Here is a 20,000-nt window from a genome sequence, read left to right on the forward strand (position 1 = left end):
GACTCCAAGTAGTAGTAAAAATTTGGGGGGTTTCCTCCCGTTACTTGTTTATATTATAATAGATAATCAATGTAAATATTGTAATTAATTGGTCAATTGACAAAAGAATTATACAAGTTTTATTGATAAATGATGTTCTGTTAGAAAATAATAATAGTGCTCCAAAAGAAAGGCAGTCTGTAGTATTTTATCAATATGATATCTGATAACTTATGATCATTGATTAAGTTGAGGTACAAGAGGGCAGTACAGCCACTTGGCTTGTGTCTTCACTTTGGTACAGAAACCAATTAGTGTATCAATGAAATGGAATTGTGCAAAGTTGCCGTAGTCAGTGACTAGTTTAAATATAGCTTTGTGACAGCTATATGTTTGTCATTAGGACAGAGAAGCTCTTACAAAGTTAAATACTGTGTAAGTATATTGTAGCTACTTGGCTAGAGTTATATAGGCAACTTGGTAAGCAGTAAGACACCTGGCAGGTTGGACTTTCACGTAGTAGTACGTTGCAATTCAGTGTCAATCTTAAAACTTAATTTCCGTCTCACTGCTTTAGTGTAACTGGGCTAGATACGATATGTATTGTGTATTATGTGTTGAATATACTTTCTTAATGTCGAAATAATTTAAAAGGCGCGATAAGAAGTTGTTTTATATAATTTAATTTCTAATTAAGCTATCACACCTGTTTGATAGATCAGTCCAAAGAAAAGGCACGAATATTTACTTGTGGCGTTTGGCGCGAGATTATGAATAGTGGCCCACCTTTTATAATTCTTAGACAGGTGTACTGTTGCAAAATTATACACAAGTGTATTTATAGCAGTGCTCCCAATAGCTTAATGCTTTGCCTGTTGGGGATAAAGAGAAAAAAAGCGCATTCACGTTGGCGACCTGGCTTCTATCCTCCTTGTGACCAAAATTCTGAATCACTTTTCAGCTCGATTTTACGAGTTTTCCTGAATCGGACGGAAGACCTCTCGTTGCTCGCAACGAGAACGTATCTAGTTAATCTTATATTTCCTGCATCTATATGTACAAATATCTAGTCATTACAGTCAAACCTCATTATCTCAAACTCAATGAGACCAAGAAAAATGTTGGAAATATCCGTGGATTCAAGAATAATACATAAAGAGTTATTGAGAATAAAATGTCCCAGTCTTTTATAAATAGTTTGGACTTCAAAATTACTTTGACATATCCATGGAATTTGAGATAATGGGTTTGAGATAACAAAGTTTGACTGTAATTCAAAAAGTCTATTTCGCAAAAATTTAATCACCGCCTTTGCTTAGAACTGAGAACTGCACCAAAGTTGGAAGCTGTTATTCTGTATTTCCTTACAATCGACCACATTGGGTTGTTTCGTTGCCCAATTGTTGCCAATGCAGCTCTTTTAATGGCTTCATCTGACAGGGATAATGCATGTCGTAACCATACCATAGGGGTATCAGAATGAACATACTCTGGTGATGTTAACAGGTCTTCAATGAGAGGTACAGGTGGACCAGGTTCACATGGCTCTGGTTCAAGAATGCATTTCAATGCTGAAAAATTTCATTACGTCATTCTCAAAAATAATATCCATAATATCCATATCACATATACCAAGCAATTAATATAAGAGTCCATATATTTCATTTTAGTGAACACTGTAATGTGTTTTTGTAATGTATGCATTACATATCAAATTTACAACTCACTTGCATATATTCAGAATTGTTCTTGTACATAATTTTGCACATGGCATTCTTAGTGTAAAAGTGCCATGGAAAAATTGGTGCAAATGTACAATTAATATTTACTAAATTATTAAAAAGGTTTCATAATGACAGAGTATTAGAATAATAGAAGAATGATCTGATAATTCGCAAGAATATGAAACAATTTATTTTTTTAAATGCAACTGAATGATTTTTTTTTCCTTTCAATAATGTATGCTGATGTACAAATACGCTATCATATTTATAATATTGTCTTTTTAATTATTCAAAGATTATTATTAATATTTATTACATAGTATGTTCAAAAATTGGGCAATATACATAGCCAACTATATTATGCTCCTCATCTTTGTACATTTGTTCACAATGAAAATTAACCATCGGTCAGTAACAAAATAACAGTTTCATAATACTTTAAATGTAAAAATCAAACCAAACTTAAATAACAACAATAGTAACACCAAAATCATAACTTCCTTCTTAATTTTACCAATAAACCTTCCAAGCTTTGCTAACTCTTGGTGCAAAAAACTCCGATCACTTTCAACAAAGGGTCGGTTTAAAGCACTTCAAATATGAAGCAATTTTTTTTTACGACTGATTTATCTATTTTTAATGATTGATAATTTAAAAAAAAAAAAGATGCCCATGGGCCACATCGCTCACCTGAGCACTGTGGCTAGGAAAAAGTAAAAATGGTTTATTATTGAAAAGTTTAAATCCAAAAGGAATCCAATGACCAATCATGGCTTTGTTATTCTTGAGAAGATTTTTAAAGAATTTTCCTATATATTTCTATGTAAAACTTTGATCTTCCATTGTGGGGGCCCTACCCCGGGGATCATGATTTGAACAAACTTGAATCTACACTACCTGAGGATGCTTCCATATAAATAGGATCAATTATGGCATTGTCATTCTTGAGAAGAAGATTTTTAAAGAATTTTCCTATATATTATTCTATGTTAAACTTTGGTCAGACATTGTGGCCCCACCCTACCCCCGGGGTCATTATTTAATGAACAAACTTCAATCTACACTACCTGACAATGTTTCCTTATAACTTTCATCTTTCCTGGCACAGTGGTTCTTGAGAACAAGATTTTTAAAACATACCATCAAATTTTCATTAATTCCCAATTATCTCCCCTTGAATGAGGGCATGGCCCTTCATTTGAACAAACTTGAATCCCCTTTACCCAAGGATGCTTTGTGGCAAGTTTTGTTGAAATTGGTCCATGGGTTCTTGAGAAGAAGTCGAAAATATGAAAAGTTTACAGACAGACAGATGGACAGACAGACGGACAGACAGCTAGATAGACGGACGCCGGACAAAATGTGATCAGAAAAGAGCTAAAAATGAAACATTCCTCACCACAAAAGCCAGAAGAATATAGGGACCACCACCAGTAACATGTTTCTGGGAAGAACCAAAGCCATAAGAGAATCCATGCAGAGATAAATATCAATAGTCCTGAAGCTTCGATGCAGGACCAAGTACGAGAATTGCTACAAACAATACTCCGGAGACTTACCTATTATCCTATGATGTAACGTGCTTTGTCCACTGCGGCTGGTTCCCTCATAAGCTAGTACCGAGGACAGTTCAGGATGTCCTGTCAACTTTATTCCTCAACTTCCTGTCTTGGACTGAAAAGCAATAAGTGGAAATCTTTAGTGTTGCCTAGTGAATTTGCATTAAAAAGAAAGTTGCAAGATTGTGAAGGGGGGGGGGGTATTGATGCTGTGCATTTTAATTAAATGTACGAAATCTGTATTTCACAGTTTAATGCATTCATGTATTTTGTGAATTGTCTTACATGTAATAATTGTTGCTATGTATTATGTAAGGGATGAATAACGAGATGGTGTTGAACAGTTTAGAGAAAACATTCTCTCCGAGGGCCGAAGGCCCGAGGAGGGGATGTTTTCTCTAAACTATTCAACACTATCGAGTTATTTATCTTACTTAAAAAAATTCCCTACCTTTGGCCCCAAAGAAACATTTCCCCTTTCAAATATCCAACTTGCTGTAATACAATAGGATGTAGCCCATTCAAATATCCAACCGTGACACAAAACAATAGCCTAATCGAACACCCCTTTTATTCATGGACTAGTGAGCATGAAACTACATGGTGCTGATTTCATTTTAACCCTTTTCATTGTACTGAACAGTCATTAGATCAGACAAAAGAATATTTTTAAATCCAATGTAAATTAGAGAGGTTCAGATAGTGTTTTGAATACTTTTGACCTGAAAGCTGAAGAAAACTACAGACATTTTATAAAAGGTTGGGAATTTGTCATTACATATCACAAGATGATGGTTTGTTGAGGAAAAGCGTTGAATTCTGATGGAGTTCCATTCGAACAATACTTGTAATAGTGCTTAAACAGATAAAAAGATTGGCGGTGTTATGCTGAACCTGCTATAAAAAATTCCATATCAAGATCTGCAATCAAAATGGTGTCAAAAAATAGATGGGCTGTCAATTATTTAAGTTCTTTTGGGAAATATGCCGGAAAAGAATGAAACAGAGATGAATATCGGATAATCTGAAGGGATTTACTGATAATGGACCCTGAAATAATATTTAGCAATAAGAAGTGATGCAGTTAAAGATTCAAGGTGAAAATGTATTTATGTGTTAAAAAGTGATGCTTTCAAGATTTAAGACCGAAAACATTCCTAAAAGTGTGCAAAATTCGGAGGAATTGTTATTTCTGTGAGCATTGGAAGTGCATTTGAAACACAATAAATGTAATAAATGTGAAGTTATTACGGTAATTCCGTGTGCACTGGAAATTACTTATAATAGTGTGGCAAATTTGGAGTAATTGTTTTATTTTTCATATGCATTGGAAATATATTTTAAGATTGTTTTATCTCTTTTGTTCATTGTTTTATGTTTTCTGCACCTCAGTTGGGTATTTTAATATATATCCAACCGTTAGGCACTTGGATATTTTGAATATCCAACTAATGGCCAGTTGGATCTTCAAATATCCAACTGGTGCTGGTTGAATCGGTAAAATATATGTAGACTAATAACAATGGGTGACGTCATAGAAGTTTTTTAAGAAGCACTAAATCTATTCAACTGCATGTGTAAATGGGGAAAATGTGGATTTGTAAATGATGTATAATTGCAATGTGTAAAATTTATCTTGATAAAATTATTTCAATTATTATCATTTTACAAACAGTGTGACAGTTTGCTTGATGGGGCGTGCTAAAATGTTGTGTGCTGGTTATCATTTTACTCATCGATTGGATCAATGAAATCAATACTAATTTGCATACGAAACTAGGAATACAACAATACCCCGATAATACTGGCCAATCAAATTGAATGGTTCTTTTCCAGTACAGTATTTGTAGTAAGGAGCAACACGTGGTCAGTCAAAGCCCGTTATCTGTCCCAAAAAACATATATTATATTTGTTGTGATTTGACCGGACAGGGTTTTATATACGTATAAGAATTAAATTCAAAGAATGGAATTAGTAAGGCTACTCTGCTACTGTTGTACCCGGTACTATGTAGCTATCAATATCATCATTATAGGAAGTAAAACTTGCTTTGTCCGTTCACATGTAATCGTTGTTTATTCCATGCGATTGGTCAGTTTTGTCAGTGGTATTGCTGGGTTCTGTGTTTCATATGCAAAGTATTATTGATTCCATTGAAATCAAACATCCAATCGAGGAGTAAAATGATAATCAGCATTTGAAATTTTAGCACGCCCCATCAAGCAAACTGTCACGCTGTTAGTAAAACGATAGTAATAATATTCCCGTACGAAATTCAGAGACGTATTACGCCTGGATTTTTTGCAAATCCTGGCGTACAAGAGACGTATTCTTAAAAATACGGTTCATTTTCAGGCGTACACGTATTTTTGCCAGAAATACGTCTCCTTTTTTCCAGGCGTAAATTCTAAATCCGGGCGTATTTTCTACTTAGTCTCTTTGGCACAAGGAAATTAAAACTTAGAAAATTTCAAAAGGCGTATTTTTTAAAATTCGGGTGGATTTTTCAACTAAGCCAAAAAAACTTAGTCAACTCATTCTCTTTTTTTTAAAGTATTGAGTTGCATAAGAAACATTTTTATTATATTATATAACTTAAACAAAAAAAAAGAAAGTATTGCATGATTGTATACATTACAATATTGCATTTAGTTTGTTGTATTAAATATCAAAGCAATTATTTTTCATAAATTAAACTGATTTTTTCTTTTAGAACTTCTTTTTTTAGAACATTATCCCATGGACCTAAAATTTTGTCATTCCCATTTTTTTTTTTAAAAATTGATATTATTTTTCTTAACACAAATGATTTCTATAACTGTAAAGTAGATAGTACATGTTATTACAATTAAATGTTTTTCTTATAAAATGATTTATATTTGGTATATTTAGATACTCTGTTACATTACCATCAACTTTCACTTCCCTAGCCTAACCTGGAGGGATTGTGCTAATTACTTACAGATGTGTTGAGCATGTTTAGGAACGGCTTATCTGTGATGTTGTAAACTTAAGAACGGCTTATCAATTTATATCCGGTTTGTGTACAGCAGTTCTATTTCCCACCCTAGTATCTTTTTAATTCATATAATGAATACACCTTGTTTATACATTGATGGAATTTTATTTTTATGTTCTAGCTGTAAACAAAACAGCATTTTTCTTCAAAATTACAAATTGTACTGAGTAGAACTTCCAGAAATCATAAAAGAGTTTAGCTAACTAGGGGGTTGTAAATAACAGCATCTGCATCCAAGTATTTGCGCCAATTTTAAACCACCAGGCAGGTCATGCCAAGAACAATGAGATTAGAGAAAGCCACAACAAAGCACAGATGGTGTAGAAGAGGTAAATATTTTGAAAACATAGCTTAACATTGAAACTTTTTATCTATGAAAATAAAAGACAGCTGCATTTGCTTTTGATTTGCAGAGCCAGATGTTAATGATTGAAAATTGGGTCAGTAGTATTTTGAATTACATAAATTATTCTTTTTCCAGAAAATGATTTACATCTAAATCCTTATCACAGTTGGAAAATTGATTGAATGATGAATGGTCATAAGAGGAGGAGAAAAGATCTTAAAATATATTAAAATATTAAAATATTAAAATAAAATATTAAGAGTTGACCAGCAGCATAGCTTTCCATAAATGCAATAATGCCAGTGAACTGTAGCCATTGGAAGATTGCATCAGGAAGAAGATGACCGTTTGCAATGCCAGTTATAAAGCATTCAAACTTCTTTTTGTGAATAGTTCAATCTATGAAAATGTGATTGGGAAATGTGATGTGAAACGTGAATGACAGAATTGCTCATGATTTGCATCTTTTATGCCAATTTAGGAGTAAAAAGAATGGCAGGAGTACTCGGCATGATTCTCAAAACTGTGATTCACTGTGATTATTGGAATGTTTCAACTGTTTACTATAAAACTCAGCCTTGGATGTTTAAATGCTGTGAAACGGTTAATATATTCTAACATGTAACTGTGCTTTGAAAAAGTAAATGTAAGATTATGATTTTTTAAATTTTAATGACAATCCTTTACTAATGAATCTCATTCACATTTTATCACACTGAAAAATATTAAGAAAATAAAAGTGATGTATGCTTAGCTTAATTTGTCTAATCTTTTTTAGCATATGTAGTCAAAAATCTTTGTACTAAAGTTGATTGTACATTTATATTCATGCTATAGTTGTAGCTCCCATTGCTGTAATATAATTAATATTTAATTCAAATCTATTTAAAGCAGGCGTATTTTTTGTACAGGCGTATTTTTTTGTACAGGCGTATTCTTTTATACGGGTGTATTTATTTTGCAGGCGTATTTTTAAGGGTATGCTTAAAATCTAGGCGTAATTCTATTTTTAAAATTTCCAGACGTATTTTGAATTTCCAGGCGTACTCATTTGCATATTTCGGCCAAAAATACGGGAGGATTACGCCTCGTGTACGCCTGTATTTTACATTATACGCCTGGTTTTATATATTCATTTCAATAGAGATTTCCACAAGGATTTTTAGATTAAAATACGCCTGGATTTTTTAAAAAATACGTGACTTAAATTTCGTACGGGTTGTTTTTCTTACCTGTCTGATGAACTCAACAAAGGTTACAGAGGTGAATGGTGGAAATATGGGTATCACGGGTGTCAAAACTCTCCGTTGTTGACCACACTGCATGCTGCACTGTAAAATCACCATTTTGGATCTTTAAAAGGGGAGGCTACTCCTGAAATCAAAGAAATTGTCGTAAAAATGAGTAACCTGGTTTTTCTTTAGGTCTCACACAAGGAAATAATTTCATTATATGTTACTATATAGCTTTAATTAAATAAATTAATTAACTAGACTCTCAGCGGATAATTCATGAAATAGAAAATAACTGTTAATGCTTAAACAAAAATTTGAGATCAGAAAAAATATACCCCTTATGCGGCTTTTAAGAAAGAAAATTGAGAGTAAACATACCTACCGCGAAATACACATGGGCAAACAGCCAACACACCATCGAGGAAGTTACATCGATCATGCGTACCTAAAAAGAGTTCCCTTTGATTCAGTGACACAATTCTACGATATGATATTCCTAGTGCATGAGTCCAAAATTAAAACTGTAGACCTATACATAAAGTTGCTGAAAATGAAAAAAGAAAAGAAATATTATTGTCTCTATATATATAGAACTACATTTGACTGAGTTCATTTTGATTGGCTATCTCCTTGCATAAGACCTTTAAGGGGTAATTTTATGCTATTTACCATGTGCACTGATTGCCATAAAACATAAGGAAAAATACCAGCCTTACAATTCACTTGACCTTGACCTTTGACATACTTTACTAAGAATACCCTGGACAATTTGGTTTAACTTAAGACTTTTGAATTTTTAGTGGCAGGTTTTGATAAATTAACCATTTAATATACTTATGAGCTCATAAAACTGTTCTTTAAAACTGTATGATATAGAGTGTAAAAACTTTGAAACATGTTTGGAAAGTACATTTGTATTTTCGCACATGTGATATGGGATAATATCACCACAGAAAGATCAAAGAAAATCACCGCAGATATGCGACAATAATTTTTATAATTGTTTATTGCTTGTCAAGAATATGATACAGGCGCGGATCCAGGATTTGGAGTTAGGTAGGTAAAATTTTTCTCAGTGTCAACTACTTTCAGTACCAATTCTAATACTACATTTTCGGTACATGACTAAAAGTCTAAAAGTGGTGTGTGTGTGTGTGTGTGGGTGGGGGGGGGGGGGCAACCAGGGTTTCAATTAACATTGGCAACCAGGGTTTCAATTAACATTTCCTATAGTATAAGTAAGGTTGCTACGCCCCTGCAATACATTTACTATAAAAACAATTGGACAAATTTGTGAATGACAATAATCAATGATGCATGGCAATTAATCTTTTCCTGAAAGCCACCTTCTCCTAAAAATTTGTCGTGTTATTTATTTATTTATTTATTTATTTATTTATTGCAAAGTCGTCCCTGGACTAGTGCTACGGTCATTGTGCCAATTTCGAACCCTGCGTGGTGAGAGTTTGTCCCGAGACACTGTTAGATTATTTTAACTAGCGCCTATATAAAATAAATCATACCGATTAATCAACATCACTACAAATGTACAATATGAGGACCTAAAAATAGGATAAAACATTCTCCAGTCTAGCAATTAGCCATTAAATTGCTTTTGATGTCGTGTGTTAAAATACCTTCAAACAAATCAAATTAATGTTCTTGATTCCCACTTTTCACGTTATGATTGACTTAGTGCTTCGTGATACCAAAACAATACATTTTCACAATACTGTTTTACTATAGTATTACCTATAATTTTGACTTTAGGTTTAATTCGCCAATTTCATATTTGCAAAGCTGTGTTCATCACGATGTCGATCACCGCTTCGGCTACTTTCGTTATTTCTAACCAATGAAAATTGTCCTTACTTTTCCGTTGCGTCATGCAATATTATTGCACGCATCACTAAATTGTAGAACACACATCACAAGATTTCGAATATACATCACAAGATTATCGAACACACATCACAAGATTTCGAATATACATCACAAGATTTCGAATACACATCACAAGATTATAGAATATACATCACAAGATTTCGAATATACATCACAAGATTTCGAACATACATCACAAGATTATAGAATATACATCACAAGATTTCGAATATACATCACAAGATTTCGAACATACATCACAAGATTATAGAATATACATCACAGGATTTTGAACATACATCACAAGATTATAGAATATACATCACAAGTTTTTGAATATACATCACAAGATACTGAACATACATCACAAGATTTTGAATATACATCACAAGATTTTGAATATACATCACAAGATATTCGAACATACATCACAAGATTTTGAATATACATCACAAGATTTCGAACATACATCACAAGATTTCGAACATACATCACAAGATTTTGAATATACATCACAAGATTATCGAATATAGCAACGTTTGACATGCCATACTTAAGTTAATGAAATCGTAGGTTAAAAATTTTTGATATCAAATACTTGATTGCAAATAAACTGGCACGTCAAGTGTTTCCATCCATCGGATCATCCATCTCTTTCTGGCGACCGAAATTTAATCATCGATCTTCGGCCGTGTTTCTTGTGTCTTTTGAGCATTGATTATCGATTTTCACGAATAGAAATATTCCCAGACAACAATATGTTCACTATTACTGATCACAAGAAGCCTTTCACAGAATAGTCCCTTAGAAATAAAATCCTAAGCCTAATGAATTCGAAGCGTAACCGCCATTCAAGCCGATTTACACCTTGGGTCATTTTTTTTTTTAAAATCTACGACGGACGGTTAGTGCAATAATTTATATTCAAAAATACTCAATCGTCTGTCTCAAATGTATATAAGGCCTTCGGCCTTCACAGGATTTGATCACGTGACCGACCCACTTCAATTCCCATTGAAGTTTATAAAGTTGTTATTTATTTCTTAAATAAAACTGAGTATGACGGGTGTGTGTACTTGATCTCGCTGCACTGAGAATTCAAACACTACGTCTATGACGTCACTGACGTCAGACTGCAGGGTTAAGAGAAACAAATGTGTAGATTGGGCAACTTCACAATATCTAAATGATGGCAAGATCTTAAAAAAATTATCAATAATAATTTCTAAAATTAAATGTTAAAAAAAAATTTTAGAATTTAGAATAAAATTACACAAGAACTGTTGATTTTGAACATGTATATCATCACCGATTATGACGTGATATGTCTTTTTAATCATGTGACATGTGTCCTGTCTCCCCTTAAAGGCCGGATCTGACCTAGTTTAATATCCACACGGACAGCAATTAAGCATATTAGGGAGCTGGTCACACCTCCAACTGATAAGACTACAGAGTGAAGCTATAAATAGATACCTGCATAGAACATACACGTGTTACACAGAAAGTAGAGATAAAACTCTGCACATGGTTTCACTATTTATTTCTCCGCTTTGAGTACACTTGTTTAATATAGCGCATCCATATTTTATTTCTAAAATAAATGTTTTCTTTTTATAGTTCTTTTTTCCCTTTAGTCCTCTAGGGGCCTTTGGGTCAGCCTTGAATGAAGTAGAAGTATGTTCTCTGTTTACATTTTCATTCCAATGCAAAGTCCCAAGGAAAGCACGCACTTTATATTGTTCACTTCCAAATGCTATTCGTTTGTCTTGATATATATTTAATGTATTATTGAAACTCTCCACAAAGTACGTATCTCTTCCTAAATTAAAATGGTCTGGATTCTTATAAATAGTTGAATTTATTATAACACTTCTGAGTAATTTTACTGCCACTGGATTTTCAATTACAACCTTTGAAGGTTCATAATTTGGATCTCCTTTACACCTAGAGCTGGGTGACATTGTTTGTGGCTGTTCTGGTAATGGTCCACAATATTGTCCAACAGAGTTCACTGTAAGAAATGTGTTTAGAATTCAAACACTTTTCTAAACACTTTTTTGTCACCTTCTTTTTTTATATGTTTAATTCCTAAACATGTTTAATTTCTAAACACGTATGAGAAAGTGTTTAGAATGGAAGCACATAAGTGTTTAGATTCTAAACATGTTTAGAAATTTTACATGTTTAGGAATTAAACATATAAAAAAGAAGGTGACAAGAAAGTGCTTAGAAAAGTGTTTGAATTTTAAACACATATCTTAAATATGTGCTTAGAAATTAAACATATCTAGATTTAACATATTAAAACAAGTGTAACTACAGAAAAAATATAAACACTTGTAAATTTCAGCACAAAGAGCCTATTATTTAACATACATAATATTATTGTCAAAATTTTCAAAATATTAACCGATATAAGTTATTCATCATAAGGCCTCTGATTGTTTAGATATGTAGATACTTTAATTGTGGGATATTCTTTTCACACAAATTAATTTTTTTGGTCTTTATAAATTCAATCAGCATGACATACATTTTATAACGCAGTGATGAGCAACAAAAATAAAATAAGCTAGCAATTTTATATCAAAACTTCCTTTAATCTTTTTAATAATGCTTTATCAAAGATATTTCAATCAAATTATAAAATATTTATTTTACATAATATTTTGTATATGATTAAATACAGTTTCAATCGGTTGCAGAGTGTTCCATATGTCAGTCATCAAAATGTCAAACTTGATTCACTTTCAGCAGTCCTAAAGCACTACATAGCACCACATGATATAATATCCCGTCAGTAACTGCCGAAAAGTAATAAATCCATTTCAAATGCACAAGGATAATCAAAAATGATAATTTTAGGTACATGTATTCAAATCCGCCGAACATTGTCATATTAGGGGTAACCCAATGCACTTCATAAAAATACATTTGTTAGTTTTGATCATGGAACAAAAATTAGCACTTGAAGATGACGCCATGCAGGTACTTTGATACATGTATGCATGCTTTGAGTTCGATCCCGACTACTCACATAACCTGTTGGAAAGAAAGTCAGATTTAAGTGAAAGTATCGTATGCTGCCCATTGAAGATGACATCAATTTTTCAAGTGCATTGAAACTATATTTATATTAAAATAGTTATTTTTAATGAAATTCAATATAAACTCCTCTCAGGACTACAAGTCTATAAACGACCTCAAGGCACTGTTTACATTGTTCATCGTGGTTTAATAATGCAAATCGTAATAAAAAAGAAAACATACCTTTAATATATTGCAGTAAGAGATGCCTTTCAAATGGTTTTCAATATTTCTTCATTGTTATCCGTTGGGTTGTCAGTATCTCTCCTTGATACGTCCCTTAAGCCTTTTATGATTCACTTTGTTTCGATGGCCGCTCAAATTAACGTTCAAATATTCGAGTATTTGTGTCATTTCCGGGAAGATAACTCTGCATTTTACAGCTGAACATGTTTAATTTCTAAACACGTTTAGATATAAAATATGTTAAGACATGTGTTTAGTAGTTAAACATATTTCTATACATGTTTAGATCTAAACACGTCATGGAAGTGTTTAAACTCTAAACACAATTTTTACAGTGAATTCTCAATGTAGCTGAATTACCATCACAATGCTTGGTCGCCCAGTAAAAATGTGTTGCTTCAGGCTCCACCTTATCAATCAATTCTTCAGACCATGTTTTTCCTTCCTTCCCAGATAGCATGACTATGTTGGGCCAACATTTGTTAAAGGTTGTATGGTTGGCGTTGGGGGAACAACTTTGGGCCAACGCTGGACCAATGTAACCAAGTCAACCTTCTCGACCATGACGGAATTCCTATGTTGGCCCAGAGTTGGTCCAACGTAAGCAACTTCCATTCACTTTACTTTCCAAGGAAGGAAGGATCCTGGTGTTGGCCCAACATTGGACCAATGTTTATAATACACCCTTAAGAAAGTGTATTTACAAGTTGGTAGTAGTATGTTGGCCCAACGTTGGCACAATGTTTGTAATACATCCTTAAAGAAAGTGCCTGATCAAGTTGGAAGTACATGTAGAACGTTTCCCCAACGTTGGCCCGATGTTTCTAATTCCCCCTTAAAGAATGTGTCTTATTAAGTTGGTAGTATTATGTTGGCCCAACGTTAGTCCATTGTTTGTAATACACCCTTAAAGAATGTGTCCTATCAATATGGTAGTAGTATGTTGGCCCAACGTTGGCACATGTTTGTAATCACACATAAGTGTTATTTTGTTAAGGTGTTTTAAAGATGGGATATTTATATTGGGCCAACGTTGGCCCAATTATTATACTGCCAACTAATTGATGGTGTCATTAACTTTGCACTTAAGTGATCACAGCACCAAAGAGTGTTTTATTCTATTTTTTGAATTGTGTTTATGCTTATTTATTTGTAATAAACCAGATAGCAGAACATCGTTGGCCCAATCTTACATTATGGTTCTATTATCTATGTTTGGTTACCTTGATTGGGCCAACGATGGCCTAACATGGAATATTGATAGCTGTTAATGTATAATGGCGCGCTAATGTTGGGCTAACTGTTGGCATTATATCATAAAACTATTATCATGAGAGAAAATGTTTATTTGGGGATAGGCATCGGTCCTACGTTGGCCCAATATACCATGAATCTTGCTGAGCATCATGGGTAGACAACATCCGGGCTACTTGTAATATCCGCGCCATTTTTAATCTGACTCGAGCGTAATGAGACTTATACCTTGCATATCTACATCCACTTCGTAAGTATTTATTATATGTTTGCCTCGACACAGCTTAATTAACTTTATAGATTTAACGATATCGTGTACAAATCTGTGTGAATCAACTGTTGGGTCCACAATGTCCCAGATAGCATGCTAACATTGGGCCAACGTTGGGCCAATGTAATCGGTTACATCGGGCCAATGTTGGCAAATGACATTGACCCAGTTGAAATATGCTCATCGGACCAATGTTGGCCCGATATGTTGGGCCAACGTTGGCCCAATGTAGAGTGTTATTTCTACAGATATTGGCCCAACGTTGCATCAACATTGGCCCAATGAATGCGACATTGTTGTCGAAACGTCAACAAGAATATTGGGCCGATATTGGCAAATGACGTTGGCCCAGTGTCATTTTGCTACTTGGCCCAATGTTGGCCCCATATATTGGACCAACATTGGCCCAATGTGTATAAATATTTAATTGTAATAAATTTGTATATTAACAAATCTGATCGGCTTTACAATCAGAAATAAATCTACAACAAATACTACTTGAAAATACAAGCTAGCTAAAATAAATTTAAAATTCTTATAATTTATCAAAACAAAATAAATTATCAGTGATTAAATTTTTTGTTTCTATACAAGAAAAATAAATGAAAGTATTGAATAACAAATGTGTTTTGATACAGTTAAAACAATAAATAATTTGCCTCTTATTTAGATTGAAATTTGTGTCTAGTAGAAAACATTTCCGAAGTCTACCACTTAATTTACTTATATACACTTAACGTCGAGTACATGATCAAACATTTTGAAAATGTTGAACTTGTTGAAGTTAAAACAAAATTTATTTAGTACTAAACATAAATTGGGTTCTTTCATTTCAAATTTGTTCAGTGTAACGACAAATTTTCAATACATGTATTTTATATGGGGAAACATTGAATCAAAATCGTTGTGATGATGATGATCAAGGCTTAGCGGAGAAATGTAAGCTAATCACTTAATCACACTATGAAACAAAAAACACGGTTATTCCTTAATTGACAGCTTAAACATATAGTGATATGCTTGTAAATTTAATCGTATGTTTACCCTTTACTGAGAAAAGTAACAAATGTACTAAGTACCAAATACTACAATTTTAGTGCTACAGGAGATTCTAAAAAGACATTGAGAACACAATCAAAGAATGGCTAAGGTATACCAAGGACAGGGATGGGGAGGAAGAAATGGGCAGAGAAGAAAAGAAGGAGGAGGAGGAGACTTGGGAGAGAGAAGAGGAGACTTAGGAGAGGAATCAGATAGGAAGTGGCAGTGCCTAACTTTTTTTCTGTAATATAGCATGTAGAGTGTGACATACCTGTAGTTCTACCCTCTTCTGTGTCTGTTTGTTGGTTACAAACACGATGCAGATGCCAGAAACATTTTTTATATAAGTAAACAAAATGACGGGACATTTTTAGTATTATTTTAAGAACAGGAGGGCTTTGTTTATTTGTTAGACATGCTTATTGATACCTGTAATATACTGAACTTGTGCATAAATTTACATCGGAGAGGGAGTATACAGTCATGTTATCCTACATGTATCGCTTGAAGTGAGCATCAACTGTTAGTTCCTTATTAATGTTTTCTTCATGCACTGAGCAATAAAATCAAAGTATGTTATAATTTAATTTTATATTTTGATTTCTTTTTCCTCAGTTTTTTAATTAATGTAGAGCTACTGACAATGCAATACTTGTTGATGGCAATTCTATGAGATATTGAGAATATGTATTAAACTATTAATCTAGAATATATAGCATATATAGATAGTATTAAAGGGCTTTTACCATTAAACTGTACTACAAAACTAGTACATGTATAACCTTATTGTGTATATTAATATATTTGTTTGTGAATTTTGAGGACAAATAGCCAACCAGTGAAGAGCAAATGAGTTGTCATGATGGAGAGCCAATAAGATTCAAACTAACGTTGGCCCAAAAATGATGTTTTCCTAATATTGAAAGAATAAGTGGCCCAACAATGGCTTAATAATATCCGTTCGTTGGTCCAACAATAAGCCAACAAGTTGGTCTGATTGAGGGCCGATGAGCAAATTTCCGTTGGCCCAACATTCATTGCTTACAATGGCCCAACTGTACAAAAATGACGTTTGCCCAACATTGAAAAAATACATTGGCCCAATAGCGGCCCAATATTAACAGTAACATTGGCCCAACAATAAGCCAACAAGTTGGTTTGATGAAGGGCCGATGAGCAAATTACCGTTGGCCAAACATTAATTGCTTAGAATGGCCCAATTGTACAAAAATGACGTTTGCCCAATATTGAAAGAATACATTGGCCCAACAGTGGCCCAATATTAACTGTTACATTGGCCCAACAATAAGCCAACAAGTTGGTTTGATGAAGGGCCGATGAGCAAATTACCGATGGCCCAATGTTGAATGCAAACGGTGGCCCAATATAAGGAGCATCGTTGGCACAACAAAGGACCAATAACAACCTGCTATCTGGGTTATATCTTGGTCCTTTTGATATATCAGTCAAGGCTTTTTTAACACTCTTGATGCCATGCCAAAGATCGTTTTGATTGCATGTAAATCCATGTTCCCTTTCCCTTACAAATTTGTTGATGGCCATATTCCTGTCGTGGGTATGTACATTCACAGAAATGTCTCTATTGTCAAAATCTTCATCAATTTTCCTTGTTCCGACTATCCCATGTCTTTGGGAAACAGGTTCTTCTGCTTTCGAGACATGGGCACAATTCAGTACTTTATGGGATCTTTCCCCAATAGCAACAACACTGGTATCTTGTGAATTTTTTCTCCATCCATGGCGGGCATCAGTTATTATGTCGATTCCATGCAGGTTTTCATATAATCCAACTTCTTCTAAAATAGCAGTAGTGCACGAATCCTCATATTCTTCTTTTACAAATTGTTTATACATTTTGAAAAATGTATCTCGTTTCTCTCTACGGAAAGAATTCCAAGACCTGCAGCATTACAGAATCGGGAATAATGAGAAGGTAACATTCCGCTGCATAGAAATGCATGGTTGATTCTTTCGTTAACAAGGTATTTCCCGTTGGGTAAGTATGGCGAAGATGCCCAAATATAGGAATGTTTTTCTCTGTCGCCCCGGGTACATTTTAATTTTAACGAATGCACATGACTTCTCTTAGTGACTTTTTTGATTTCTAGAATTCCTCTGCAGTACTTTCCATGGGTTGCTGAAATATCCATCAGTTTTTTGATAGATTGCATTGATGTTACAAAAAAGTCCTGCTTCACTTGACTCTTCTTAACTTTGGTATAAGTTCCCGGTGATTTGAAATCATCACTTTTACTCATTTCTAGGGATTTTCTCGAGGCATCCAGCAATGATTCCATTATGTCAGTGTTGTTGACAGGTCTCCCTAACCTACTGACCAAATCTTTCCTTACTTTCTGAAGACTTTGCATTATTTCTTGCGTTTTTCCTTCAGTAATTGGCATCTCAAACTTGAAATTGGCAGGCCGTTTTCGCTTGGTTTCTGCCATTTTCTTCACTTCTTATGACTATTATTTGACTTTCTATATTCTTTCAATGTTTACTTGCTTATCTTCTTGTAATACTGTATTAAATGTTACTTGCAGTTTTGTGTGTTTCCTATTACGGACTAGGCCACTATTTTTTGTGATGTAACAGGATACAGTCATATTTCTCATTTTCAATAGAATTAATAGATGACTGGCAAATATGGTTCAAAGTTTGCTCCTCATGATGAAACTGATATTAGAATTGCAAAATCAAGTCTCACCTCTTGCGTTTGAAATTATGTGTATTTATGCAATTAAATATTTATAATCTGAATTTACCCTTTGTCTATTATCAAATGGAATAGACCAGTTACAATGTAACATGTAAAGCTGAAATATTTTCACAGTGGGGAGGAACTCCCTGCATCCCGCCAAATGTCAATAAATCTATTATTCAGCACACCTCCCATGATGGGCCCTCAGGGGTCAAAGAATATGATGCACAAAAACCCCCAGATATTATTATTATATTTTATAGATTGTCAGTGTATCTATTTTATAACAATTTTGATGCCAAAAAATAATAAAGTTTAAATTTTTACAAAAGTGACCAAATAGACAACAACATGTTTATAAACCTCCTTTGGTGCCCCGTGCCCTTAAACTTTCCCTCCAATTCCAGTCATCGTTCTTATAGCAAAATAGATGAAAATGAGGACACAAGTGTAATTTCTTTGAGAGTGAATCCTGAACAAAGGGAAACAATTATTCGGTTTATAAATTTTAATGAATGGGAATTAGATGAAATGTTATGCGAAGGGGATACTATTGAAAATCAAAAGACCAGTGATGAAGACTTTGAGAGGACATTCCGTATCCCACAGAATACAAATCTGTGATGAATGTCAACAGTGTTTTTGCAAACCCTGCATAACAGATGAGAAAAACACACAGATGTGGTGGCCTTCTGAAGCAGTGTTACCGGACAGAATAAACAGCTCCTTCCGGAAGCAAAAGTATAAGTTTTTTTGGACAATGCTCTTTCACAGAGGTGTTTTTCTTGATGCCCGATACAAAGAAAGAAAACTTATCGCGCTGCAGTCAGACCCTTGATTGAAAAATGTTGCAAGCCATCGTAGGGACATTTTACCAGAATGTGTTGTTGATCTTGTCAGATTTTGGTATCCCAACCCAAAGGATATTCCATACATGGGACACCGATGGCAATGAATGTCATGTTTAACAGTTTAAATACACGAATTAATGAAATTTATGTTTTTGTGAGAATTACATTTGTTTGCAGCTTCATATACTATACAAGTCTTATCTGTTGACTGGAGTGCTTATGTGCTAATTACTTTTACTCTGCGCTGTGAACAGCGGTCAGTTGATAACAGCCTGAAACAGCAGGATGCACTTTTATCTGTTCTTGTTTACATAAAGTGTGTTTTATCTCTTCATCAAATAAAAGGAATTAATGGACTTTTCTTTCTCTTTGCTGAGGTAAGAGAATTAGGCATAATCATATAATAAGAAGCCATTTTGAATGCGTCCATAGAGATTAGAGCTTCCGGTGTAAATACAAACAGAGCTTTGCTAGCTGTCAATCAAAACAGGCAGATTTTGAAAATCATTGTCACTTCAGAATTTCAATTGATAAATTCTCCCTTTTTAGAAACATTTGAAATATATTCTATGCATTTTCTTATGCAGAATAGTAAACTTTATTTACACAACAACTATCTCAAAATGGTAATTGGTGCTATAAGTATGAATTCAAAAAAATATCCCCTGAAGTGAAGAGTGGCAAGAAAATTGAAATTGCCACCATTTTCCTGATTGGCTGCTATTTATACCCCAGAACCGGGCTTTAACATACTGAACTGTTTATACAGGAATAAATTTTATGATGAGACTGTAGTACAAAGTCCTCATTTATAAACAGTTTTACTGTTGAGCTTTAT

The 20,000-nt window shown here is 33.8% G+C and overlaps 1 long non-coding RNA gene across 1 annotated transcript; it reads right to left on the reverse strand.

Annotated features, from left to right (window-relative positions):
• Positions 1-1,277: 1,277 nt before the first annotated feature.
• On the reverse strand, positions 1,278-7,998 carry LOC134263518 (uncharacterized). The gene is made up of 3 exons (XR_009991292.1): positions 7,861-7,998; positions 3,263-3,377; positions 1,278-1,550 (listed from the first exon to the last, which is right to left on the reverse strand). It is a non-coding gene; the product is annotated as an uncharacterized LOC134263518 (long non-coding RNA).
• Between the last annotated feature and the right edge of the window lie 12,002 nt (positions 7,999-20,000).

This window comes from Saccostrea cucullata, unplaced genomic scaffold (genome assembly GCF_032062105.1).
Source record: "Saccostrea cucullata isolate Sc308-1 unplaced genomic scaffold, CSIRO_AGI_Scuc_v1 ctg1853, whole genome shotgun sequence".
Classification (NCBI taxonomy): domain Eukaryota; kingdom Metazoa; phylum Mollusca; class Bivalvia; order Ostreida; family Ostreidae; genus Saccostrea; species Saccostrea cuccullata.